This window comes from Coturnix japonica, chromosome 1 (genome assembly GCF_054131305.1).
Source record: "Coturnix japonica strain WE chromosome 1, WE-NBRP24, whole genome shotgun sequence".
NCBI lineage: Eukaryota > Metazoa > Chordata > Aves > Galliformes > Phasianidae > Coturnix > Coturnix japonica.
This window is the reverse complement of record NC_140663.1, coordinates 109800251-109811059: the sequence shown is the minus strand read 5'-3', so window position 1 is coordinate 109811059 and position 10809 is coordinate 109800251. Positions and strand designations below refer to the sequence as shown.

The 10809-nt window shown below is 37.9% G+C and overlaps 1 long non-coding RNA gene across 2 annotated transcripts; it reads left to right on the top strand.

Moving 5' to 3' along the window:
• The first annotated feature begins 6324 nt into the window (after window positions 1-6324).
• Window positions 6325-9592, top strand: LOC116652423 (uncharacterized). 2 transcript variants are annotated; one of them, XR_004305427.2, is made up of 3 exons: window positions 6325-6493; window positions 7301-7355; window positions 7807-9592. It is a non-coding gene; the product is annotated as an uncharacterized LOC116652423 (long non-coding RNA). The 2 variants fall into 2 exon arrangements; XR_004305426.2 differs by having other exon boundaries at window positions 6340-6493; window positions 7816-9592.
• Window positions 9593-10809: the final 1217 nt, after the last annotated feature.

Genomic DNA, 10809 nt, shown 5'->3' with positions numbered 1-10809 from the left:
TTAATGAGGAATATTAATAAGATATTGCGTGTACTTCGCAATGTTTATATACACAGATTTATTTCACCACATGCCATGCAGTAATTCAGATTCCTGCCACAGATGATATTCAGATGATATTGAAAATAAAGAAATACTGAAAGGAATAACAATTCTGATGTTCAGCCTGTCTTGAAAATGGCACAGACTGTTTCTCCCAGGCATCTGCTGGACAAGGACATAAATCCTGAAGTGTAATTTTAAATGCTGAGTTAGTTGGAATTAGAGGAAAATCTGGATTTGGGTATCATTACGGTACAGTGCAGTTATTTAAATCTAATTGCTCTCAGTTATGCTTCCAGGAACAAATACATGCATCTGCACATTCTGCAGAGGCTTCCCTCTAGTTGCTACGTCATCATACTGAGCATGAACTTCAGAAGCCTGTCTTAAAAGAGGGTTGAGTCCATTTAAACATGTTAGAGATGAGACATCTGGTAAGTGGGTGGGATGCTCTGATTTTCCATTTCCAAATGGGTGGATCACAGGGTGTCCATCCTGCGTATAGCGGTGGAAGGGATGGAATTAAGTCCAAAATGAGCTTCATGGGGCCATTCCATAATACTAACAAACTGATGTCACAAGGCAAATATTATAGCAAGATGTGTCTTGGCTTGGTTATTTCCATTCTCACTTGTTTATTCACAAAACATTGATTTTCTTGAAAGTTGTTCTCTTTCTTTTTCTTTTTTTTCCAGCTACTATTGTTGATATCAGCATTAATTACCATCCAGTACAGTACAGTGTTTTGTTTTGCTCAGAGTTATGGCTAAGCAGAAGAAAAATGAGACATTTTTCTCCTCTGGATTATGAGAATTTTCCCACTGGTAAGCCACTTCCAATTTGCCTTTGGCTGCTTTATTTTACAACAGCTATATGATCTATTCAGGCAGAAGTTTTGGTTTAAGACTGCTGTTCCTGAAAATGCTCTAAATAAAAGGCATCAGTGAACATACGTGCAGTTTTGACATATGAAATTTGTGTAATGGTTGCTCTACCACCTTTCTGAGTAACATTCCTGGATTAGCTGAACAATATGGTGTTTAAAGTTTAAAAGTTACTGTTTTTATATGCAGGATGCTTTCATTTTGTGGAAGAACAACTTGAGATATGAGATGCTTCTTCTGGTAGCAAAATAGACAGTGGGGTATTTAAATTTTCTTGACTCATTCAATTGTGTACATTCTTTGCAGATCTCCTAGTCCTCCCAGTAACAAGAGCAGAGGTTATTGGCATTTGAGGAATTGAACTGAACTCAAATGCTTTGTCTGCATTCAGGAACGTTTCTTTTATTTCTTACATTGGAATTTCAATTTTCTTGAGAAATCCTCTTTCTGAGGAACAAGATCATGACAACAAAAACCAGCTGCAAGAGCTAGATTAAACAGATTCTTATAACTGTGCTTTTTGCTATGTATTAAGGTTGATATTTAGGTGCAGAAGTCAAGACTTAAACGACTTTAACCCCATCATGCTTGTTATTGTGCATATGGCCCCAAACGCTTCCCTGAGGTGGTGGATAGTGATTTTCATGCCTGTGTCTGTGTTTCAGCGGATCTCTCATAGCCTTCTCACATGACATCCATTTGCTTTGCCCAGGTCCCTGGCTGCAGGCGCTGCCCCACCCATGACCTCGTTGACAGTGCTCCTTGGCCACCTGCCTTGGCATCAGCCCATGGCCTCTTCCTCCTCTGCCCAAATCTTTGAGCTCACGCCTGTGGTCCCAAGGCAGCTGCTGGGAGTTGTCAGTGCTCAGCCAACCCTCAGGACAATTAAATCTCTGCTGCCAGGGATAAAACTTCCTACGCCGCTGGGGCTTTTTCCTGCACTCCTGCCTCCTACACTGGAGACAGATTTGGGGGCAGACAGATTCCTGAGTGTTCTTTAATGAAAATCTATAGGATGGTTGAGGTCAGAAGGAACCTCTGGAATTAATCTGGTCCAACCTCACTGCCAAAATTAATTTGTAAAAGATTTGTAATGCTACAGACTTCTTTTGGACTTTGGAGTGCAGCTTCACATAGGATCTGTACAAAAATTCTATGTGCTGCATGTGGAGTTAAATCCATCTGAAGGCAGAAGCCCCAAAGAAGAGCAACTGCTTTTTGCTCAGGAATGACAACTGTGTTTGAGTGATGGAAGGACTGTAAACTTAAACCTTTGCATCCCGTTATTTTCTCTCTCATTTCTCTATTTGTTTTGGCTTGAGAACAGACCTTCGTAAGGAGTAGGTTACTGACAAATTCACTGCTTTATCAGGGCAGAAATAATGTTTGTTATAAACATGTTGTTAAACTGTGACATCAGTGTTTAGAATGATAGGTATTATAAAAGGACCATGTAAGAAATGATCTCAGTAAGCAGATAACAGCTCAGAAAAAGACTAGAAAACTTTCATCTTAACTTAAGACAAAGCTTAACTTAAATCCATGATTTATAATGACACAAAAATGTTGATCTTGACAGAAACTGTATATCAAAATTGAAAAAAAAGTGGCTCTGTGGAAATAGCCTTGAAAATGCTTGTACTGAAATTCCTTACTAAGTCAAGGATTACTAGAAAAAAATTGTGGTCATAGCTCAGGTCTTTGCAGATAAATACTACTGGCCATCAATGGAAAACATAGCTGCTGTGAAGGAACACTGTGATGTTTTGACTGAAAATGGTTCAGTATTTACTAAGGGCATGCATGTAGATATTTATTTCTTTACAAACTACTTATATTGCATAAGGCATCTTTCCTGCACAAATGAACAACTTGGAAAATATGCTGCAACTCTGAGAAATGGTCAGCTCCTGCTGTCATTGCATTCATTTGTCAATAGGTTTTTGAAAGATGCTCTCTGACTATCCTGTTATGTAGGTCTCTCGAGCACAGATCATGTTTTCACTTTGTCTCAAAGGCACCGTGACGTGCTTTTTACAACAGTCTATTTTTTTATTCCTGTTCCAACAAAAGCATTAATCAAATGAAAGGAGAGTTCATTATTCTAGGCATTCAGTTACGAGTCAACATTCTCTTGTAAACTCTTGAATTACTTGGTAGTAGACTGTCAAGATTACATACATGCAAGAGAAATCAGAGACCAGTTTGAGTGCATCTCTGTTTGTAGTTATGATTTCCTCATTTGAGGGAATGTGTAAGAAATAGATGTTTTATTGATTGCATGCTCATAAGTCTGAATGGTTCTTTGGGCATCATGTGGGTGTGGATTGCTTAGTGGACACTTCTTATACTCCAGTATAAGAGTACAGTCTTCCAGATTCACTGCTTCTGATGCATTCTGAGTTCTTCTTCCTCCTGTTTTATTTCACCCCTGCACATCTCACAACAGACAACAGCCGTTGCATCACATTTGTGTGTATTCCTCTACCATTTCCTTTACTACATTTTGTCTTTTGTGGCAGTCTTAGGAGACTTGCTTTCATTTGAGCATCCTGAAAAGGAGCTGTTGTTGAAAGGAGAAAGGTTAACAAGCTAGATTCAAAATAGTTAAAAGACTGGTTGTTTGCATACTGCAGTGTCCAGACTTTCTTTGATGTAACGTACATTTTCCATCTCATTAGTATTTCTCTATTTTGGATATAAATTTTCTTTAGTATTATTGGATATTAGATAGTGATTATATTTTAAAAAAAACATAATGGGACTATACTGCAACTGTTACCTGAAGTCAAAACCAAAGTCAGAATTTTAATAGAGAGTAACTAAATAGCTTTGGTTCTATGAAAGAAAACATCTTACTTTTCAGTGCAAAATAATCTGAATTGCTGTTACTAGTTATGATGATAAGACCATTCTTTTATCTCTCTAACAAACTTTTAAGATTAATGGTAAGCAACTGTCAGCCAAAACTGAAAACTAAAGTTGCCCCCTGATATTAGTGATGACATAAGTTTGATATACAAGAAGAGTAATGAAAAATCTAATACTGAAAAATATTGAAGAATTCATCAGTAAGGATAATATCTGTGACCTAATACATGATGCCAAATGCAGGAACTCTCATTGTAAACTATGTATTTACAAGGGAGGAAGAGAAGTATTAACCGGGTGGTTATAAGAAGGAGGTCTGTTGGAACGAAAGAGAAAACAGATTGATTAGAATGGATAAAAGCAGAGTAATGTGCCTTACTCCAACTACAGTCTGCAACGTAGGTAAAAACCACACACTGACTCAAGACCTACTATGTAATTAAACAAGTTCACATTAAAAAAGAATCAAAGAACAATTACCCCCCATGGAAACATTGTTCGTAAGCACTTATTCTCAGAGAAGAACATCACTTTACTGTCTACTTTCCATTTTTGGTATTAGAGTGTTGTAGAACTAGAGCAAGAAAGAAATTATCTGTTGTTTATTGCATTAGACTTGGTAACTCATTGAAATCTTTAAATAAAATTTTTCCTCTGACTAAAGAAGAAAAGCCATTGATCAAATTGCCTGACATACAGTATTAATATTTGTATTAATTCTGTCTCAGTGTTATCCACTGGGCTTTCACATGATTGAGTGTAGAATATTACATCATTCTGCTTCAGTAGGAATGAAAAAAAAAAAGATATTTTGCCCAGAATATACTGGACTTATTTTGACTTACTTGCACCCAACAGACAAGTGAATTTTGAGAAGTGAAGTATCCAGGGAAAGTATCCTGAAACCAGACAACAGACTCCTAAAATTCAGAATTAATGACCTACAAAAGCAACTAGAATGCATTCTGAGTTACCCTGGTTATCTGGCCAGTTGCCAGTAGAGAGCAGCATAAAATTAATGGGACTAATCCTAGTGACAAAGTGAAAGAAGCATTCTAAATATTCCAAATATTTATGTTTTTGTTTAAGTCAGTATGTAACCTTTAAGAGCGATTTCTTCTACCTGAACTGAACTTGTGAATGTCTTTGTATTTTATATTCTTAACAGTGTTTACACCTTACCTTGGCTACTACATTACGGTCAAGACAAGTTATCTTTTAATGTTAATCAACTTATGAATCACACTAAAAAGATGGAAGAAAGCCAGACGAACCATTGGTTTGCTGGGATTTGAAATTCCCCTGTGGTGGGATAGTACCTTTTCACTGACAAGCTGCTTTACCATATAGCTGTAATTAGGAAATATTTCTCCAAGTGCTTTGCCAAATATGACACAGTGACTTAATTTCAAAGCCAAAAATGTCAGTGCGTAGATGTTCAGATCAAAGTAATGGCGCAGTGCTTGGCAATCTGAGACACTAATAATATTTCCAAGAATATGTAACTCATATCTTGATGAACTGAACCAGAAGTACTTGGACGAGGAGTGTAGGTAAGCTCTTCATGTAGGCAGTGACAATCAGCTCCCCCAGCATGGACTTTTTTCTCCTCACCACTGCCTGTTTCTCTTGGGGCTGTTGACTGCAGGAGATGGAAAAACAGTAACAATTTTTTCCAGAATAAAATCTTTGCTGCCAGTACTGGCAATTTGATTTTCCCCAACTGCTTTGTACATGAAATGAGAAGAATGGGTAAAAATATTAGAGCTCCTGTATTTGTTGTTGACATGATTTCTTTAGCAGTCACAGACTGGGAGTCATCTGGAAACATAAAGTGATTGTGTCACCCATATTGGACTTAGTTTAAGACAGAAGGAAATCTGGGGAAGCTAGCAGATAAAGGAATAAGCTAAGAAAAATTCCCTGTGCTGCTCTTATTTGAGGTGAAAAAGGGCAGAATTTACCAGAACCTTTGCTACCAAATTGAGGGCTAAAAGAAACAAGCAGAAAAGACACAGTAAACAAAAGCAGAAAATGCCTTCTCAGTCCCATCTTACTCATACTGCTATGCACATAAATACAGTAAACACATTGCTATGTATTACAAATAGATTCTCACTGATGTAAAAGGAGACAATGGAAGAAAACAACAACAAACAACTCAGTCAAAACGATAAAACTCTGTGACAGAGGTAAAACCACTCCTACAGAGTAGCTACAAAGGTGTACGAGTAGATAAAAGTATAAATGTTTCATAGCTTTCTCCAAGGAAATAGTGATGGAGCATGTGTGAAAATAATCAAAGCAGCCAATTTTTCATGGCTGTAGTGTCTGAGCTGTTCTTTTTTTTTTCATATATATCTATACTGTAAAGCAGAGGCATCTCTGTCTCGTCTGCACAACAGGCTGCTTCCAGATGGGTGACTTGTGTAACACTGTATGAGACACCAAGCTGAGGTCCCAGGCTTGCAGAGGAAATACAAGAATAAACTGAGACCAAGAGAGGAGAGGAAGTGTAAGGGTAGCTGAGAACATCCGCTCTATTGCTGAGATCCTCAGCCCTTTGTTGTTTCCTGACTCGTACAGCTGACAGGAGCAGAAGACGGGAAAATGCTATGGACTCCATCAAAATGCTAATCGCTTAAGCAAGTTTTCTCTTTCTCCTTGATAATGGTGCAAATCTTCTATAATATGAGGTATCCTTCCTGACACTTCTTCACTTCTTGTATTAACCTTTATTTTTCCCCTTATTTTCTTTCTTCTTACTCCTCCTCTTCTGAATCCTCCATGATTTCATTTCTCCATTCCTCTTCACTCCCTCTCCCCCTGAGATCATTGCCTTTGATGTGTGACACATTCTGCATGCTGACTGCCTGCCTCTGCTTTGTTGCAAGCTCTTCAATGTAAGAAGGGAAGGATGATGTTGTGAATGCACGCTCTTATTCTCCACAGAGTATGATGATGTCTTTTACTGAGAACTGCCCAACTGTGGTGGTTTTGGTGCTTCCTCATTCTTTATTTATGGAGGTGGTACCTCGTGTGCAACTCGGTGACAGCACTACAGTGGCTGACTAAAATCCTGACTAAATATTGCCTATGTAGGTATAGAGTTATGCAGTCTGAAACAACTTCTGAAACAGCTGATTCACTGTTTTCAACAGGAGGCACAGAACTTAAGAGACTCTGATGGAAAATCAGGGAATCCTGTATGCTGATGGCTTCCTTTAGTTTCCATATCTTGCTGACACTTCTTAATTCATTCACAAGAAACTAATCTGGAGAACATGCTCTGGGAGAGACAAGAAAATACATTTTCTGCATCTTGAATCTATTGGATCTGTCAACGTCTTTTTGATATGAGGATATGAGAGTTTAAAATTTCCTTGATCTTAATGAATTATTGTATTCTGTCTGACAGTAATAGAAGCTCCTATTTGCAGGTAAAGGGAAATGTGTGCTTAGCTGATTTTCTGTCAGCACCAATATGATATTTATGTGTCCAGGCATCCCAAGACCCGTCCTGTATGCATGTCTCTGATTCCACGCTCAGAGTTTAAGGTATGAGTTTAAGTTTAAGGTATGATTGTTCAAACAAGCTTGTAGACAGACATTAGTTTGTATAACTGCTGTGTTCCAGCATCATATGCCGGTATTTAAATAGAAGTATTCATATAGCCAATACTGATCGTATGTACTTTTCCTGGGCTGGCAATGTATTGAATAATTACCAGAAACAGCTCCCCAAAATAATTACTTACATAATCTGTGTTCCCTCACCCATCTAATAATCATCTTTTAATTCCCTTAATATGGTGCTTTTTACTGCAACTCAAGTTATGTGAAAAGGGGTTTATCTCAGGTGTGAACTGCCAGCAATTTTTATTATCTATCGATCAACATAAACAATGGGTTTGTCTTGCAAAGCAATCAATCATGTGGCACAGGGCTTTGTACTACCGTCTAGTCATAACTCTGTTAATCTGACATTAAATATTTTTGCATCTGTGAGTTCCAGCAGGCAGGAAGAGATCCCTGGCTCAGATCCCTCCATTTGTTCTGGAGAAACATGTCAGGATGAAGACAAGTCCTGCTCCTTCTCATAAGTAGTTCCTTTCAAATCAGTGTGACACACAGGAGAACAGAAGCCTTCAGCGTCATGCAATAGGCTGTAGTCAGCAGCGATAGCAGCTTGCTTATTTATAGTACTTTTTCCCTAGAAGAACTCTGAACACAGACATAAAGGCAAAATTGAGAAAGTAAATAGTAAAAGCAAAGCATTGATTGCATAAAGAAGGAGACGCCAGCCTTTGCCTACTGAATTAGGTGCACCCCTAACTACAAATGTATTTGCTTTTATTGTAATGGTTCAGAATCTTAATGGTTATCTAATGTATTTTTTATGGGATGCATATATTTCTTCAAAACTTCAGGAACCGATCATGCTTTTAATTTCAGAGAGAGTTAGAAAAGCTCATTTAGGGCTCTAGATTTGCCCTTTATATGTACTTAATTAAATATGTAAACAAAATGCTCAGAAAGCCTGAAGTGGCTGTCACAGAGCTCACACAAAACTATCATTCCTTCTCTTTTTGTCCTCGGAGCAGCCATGAGCTGGGTCAGCCATCATCTTGAATTGAACTAATTGACAGCTTCTTCAGTTTAAGTGGGTTGTAGTGGGCTAGGAGTGTGCTGGCACCTTTGTTTCTCCTGCTATGATCCTTTGCCTACACAATGACAGAGTAGCAACAGCACTGCCACAGCTATTTCAGCGTTAGCTCTTACCAGGAAAACAGTATAACAGAGCATTCATTTCAGCTTCAAAATTCCTTTGAATCACATTTATCCTAGTGCAAGAAAATAGCCTGAGCTTTTTTTCCAGTTCATGGGAAGCGTTCTAATCCATTCTGCACCTCACATTTAATGACATTGCATAATTCTGTGGCATTAAGCCATGTAAATTCTCCTTTGAAGAAATGCTTTGCAGTATGGCAACGCTGAGAAGCAGAGCTCATGGGAATTAAAATGAGCAGCGCTGTGGAGTCTCCTAATGTTGCCCCAGCTATAAATTCTGAGATCATTATTATTTTTTAGTGATGGAGAACACTGTAAACTTTTTGTAATAGAAATGCAAACACAGTGTCCGTGATCTAAACAACTCACTTCAACATCAGTGCCATGAAGGAGGACAGATAAAAAATCAGAACAGAGAAAGGAAGTTATAGGAGCAAGCAGACTAATTTTGACACAGCTACGTGTGCACTGAGTTACCATAAAACCAACCTGGAAAAAAAAAAACTATCTAGTTACTTACTAAAGACCTTGCATAGCAGGTAACAGAGAGAAGAAAGAGACTTTTAGGACTTATTGTAAACAATCTGAGCATGGGGAAAGATGTGGGGAACACGGGCTGATGCATATAAATGTAGGCCAGTGATATTGCTGGTACTGGATGAAGTGGGCATTTCATCACAGAATCATGGATCCAAGGAATATTTCAAGTTGGATGGGACCCACAAGGATCTTTGAGTTCAATCTTTGGCTCTGCATAGGACTGCCCAACGTCAAACCCTGAGAGCACTGTCCAAATGCTCCTTGAACTCTGGCAGCTGGGGCCATGACCACTGCCATGGGGAGCCTGTCCCAAAGTACAGTTTCATCTAATGTTTACTAAATAAATTCTGTTTTCTGTTCATTGGGAAGTAGCTGCTGTTTAATATAAAACATTCAAGAGACATAAAATAAAGCCATGTATTTAGAATATGTTGAATAAAAACATTCATCATACACAGAATAAATATCACTTCTTGGCACAAAGTAATTTTAGCTGTTTTTAAACTTTGTATGTACGATTATGTTATGTCTCTTTGAAAGATGTTAGTTTCTCTCACTTGAGCCATTCCCGTGGTGTTTTGTTCTGAGTTATATTTATACTTGCTTTCCTTGGGTTTTTCATTTCAAGATAGAAAGCCTTCCAATTGTTCATAACATGCAAAGGGGAAAATGCAAGGGTTGCTAAACAAGCAAAAGAAATAGTTTCTCTCTTGCTAACTCATAAAATGACCTGTAAGAGAACTTGAATATCCTTTTCATGCTGGAAATGCCATGTGAACTAGGCAGAAATAACTGCCTAAGACTCCTGCGGTAAATAGTGGATTAGGATGGCAGAACTGGCATGGTATCAAACCCATTATCTCCACTGGTAAAGCAGGGAGGGATACCAAAGCAGACAGACGCTCTCTTTAATGTCTTGTCTAAGCTATTTTATTGATCTCTGGCAAAATCCTCTCCCATCCACTATGTCTAGTCTGCATGAGGTGAAGCTGCGCTGAGCAATTCAAAGCACTCAAGTTACAAGAGCTATTTTGATATAAAAAAAGCCACTTTCAGCTTTTCTCTAGCTATTTTTACGATTAAAATTTCACATGTTTGGCTCTGTAGTCTAGTGAGTAGATGATGGGCACAGAGATTGAGAAGTTATAAATTCCTGTAAATGCAGGTAGATTTTCAAGGGACTGGGAATCTGACCCAAGATGCTTTTACTTCTGTTCATCTTGAGATTCCTGTGGCTAGATCCAGACTTTTTCCTTTCTGCACTTAAGGTTTCCATTGATCTCTCCCATTTAAGAGCCTTCAGTAGTTCGCAAAATCTAGCCTGTGGTGAAATCCCAGGCCTGCTATAGTTGAAAGGAACTTTGGAATTTTACCAAGATATCATCTGATACAGATATTTCTGAGCATTCAGGAATGAAGCACTAAAAATGAGATGCCTGCACTTCCTGGTGAGCAAAATGGAGAAAATGTTTAACTGTTTCTGTAAAATGTATTACAATCTGTGAAAAAGCTGCATTTGAGTGATTAAAAAAGAGATTTTCTTTCCCAATATCAATGAACACTCCAAAAATTCAAAATATCATTTCATAAAACTTATTTTATGTGCTTTTACATTCAACTATATTTCAATTACCTATATATATATAAATAAAAAAATTGAAATGAAAAAACTACATCCCTC